Genomic DNA, 1,640 nt, shown 5'->3' with positions numbered 1-1,640 from the left:
AAAAAAAAAAAAAAACCATAAATAATTACTTGTATACATTAAATAAAATATATGCTATTATAACACTATCCTTTAAAAAAATCAGTAATGTTTATATAAAAAATTCCAAAGAAACTATGGAGTAGTAGTAGAGGATTGACACTAATATCAAATGACAGGTTAAAACAACAGAAGACAAAAGCAATAACCCCATTCCCTCCTCCTCCAGCTGAAGGGTTCGTCAAATCCAAAGACACTATTCTAAGCCAGGAGGTGGTGGCATACACATTTATATACAGCACTTGGGAGGCAGAGCAGGTAGATCTCTGTGAGTTCAAGGCCTGCCTACAGAGTGAGTTCCAGAACAGGCTCCAAACCAACACAGAGAAAACGGATCTTAAAAAAAACAAAATAAATAAAAATGAAAAAAACAATAAAAAATAAAAGTGGCCAGGCATGGTGAAACATGGCTTTTTATATCAGCACTGAGGAAGTGGAGGCAGAAGCAGAGGCAGGTAAACGTCTGACTTTAAGGCCAGCTTGGTTTACACAATGAGTTCCACAACTAGGGCTATGTAAAGTACTTGGTCTCAAAACAAACACCCACACAATAAGTGGACAGTATCAAAAAATAGTCAGAAATATTTTTAGAAACGCATCCCAATGAAGCAACTAGATTTACCATTACAGAGAAATCTAAGTTTCATTTGGATATAACTCAATTCATAATTTCGCTGGTTTACTATTCTGAAGCTTATCTTGAGGTTGTGTATAGAAACAGGTGTGTGAGCCGTCATGCCCACGTGTGTGCATGACCAGAGGTCAATGTAGGGTTATTGTCCACTGTTGATCTCTACCTGATTTTTAGACACGGGGCACTCTCTAAGCTAGAGCTCACTAAACTGTCCAGAATGTCAGTCATTTGGCTCAGCTGGTTAAAACCCTTACAGCCAAGCATGAGCACCTGAGTTCAATCCTTGGCTCCTATATTGGGGAAGAGAACTACTGCCTCCATGTAGTGTCATGTGCCCTCCACAACACAAGTCAAACAACAAAGCCCTTAGCTACCTCCTTTTTCTTTTTTTTATCCCAGTGCCAGAGTTATTCAAAAGTACTGCTGTTAGCCCAACTACTCAAAACTGTGTTGACTTATGGGTAAATCACAGAAATAAATTTTCTAACAGATCTGACGGCTAGAAAAACAAGACTTACACTGTGTACACCAAAGGCCAGGGTACAAATGCGGAAGGACAGAAATGTGCTTTGGTTTCTGAAAAAAAAAAAATCCTATGTGGCCTAAGCGGTATAGCCCCCACCCTTCTCCCTTTTCTTTTTTAAATCTGTTTTTTCAAGACAGGGACAGGTTTTCTCTGCAGCTTTGGAACCTGTCCTAGAACTAGCTCTTGTAGACCAGGCTGGCCTCAAACTCACAGAGATCCACCTGCCTCTGCCTCCCAAGTGCTGGGATTAAAAGCATGTGCCACCATACCTGGCATTTTCTGTGTGTGTATATGCATGTGTGTTGTTTTTTTCTATGAAGGTTTTTAAGACAGAGTTGTCATATCTAATCATGAAAGGAAAGGACTTACAATCCTTAGGCACCAGCCTTCAAATGCTAGGATTAGAGGCTGTATACAAGAAAGCCAATTTTTTTTTTTTTT

The 1,640-nt window shown here is 39.3% G+C and overlaps 1 protein-coding gene across 1 annotated transcript in view; it reads right to left on the bottom strand.

The window, feature by feature from the left end:
• Smarcc1 (SWI/SNF related, matrix associated, actin dependent regulator of chromatin subfamily c member 1) overlaps positions 1 to 1,640 on the bottom strand; it is a 106,200-nt gene that overhangs the window by 47,059 nt on the left and 57,501 nt on the right. The gene's annotated exons all lie outside the window — the stretch shown is intronic.

This window comes from Microtus ochrogaster, chromosome 5 (genome assembly GCF_000317375.1).
Source record: "Microtus ochrogaster isolate Prairie Vole_2 chromosome 5, MicOch1.0, whole genome shotgun sequence".
NCBI classification, from domain to species: domain Eukaryota; kingdom Metazoa; phylum Chordata; class Mammalia; order Rodentia; family Cricetidae; genus Microtus; species Microtus ochrogaster.
This window is presented reverse-complemented; position numbering and strand designations above follow the sequence as displayed.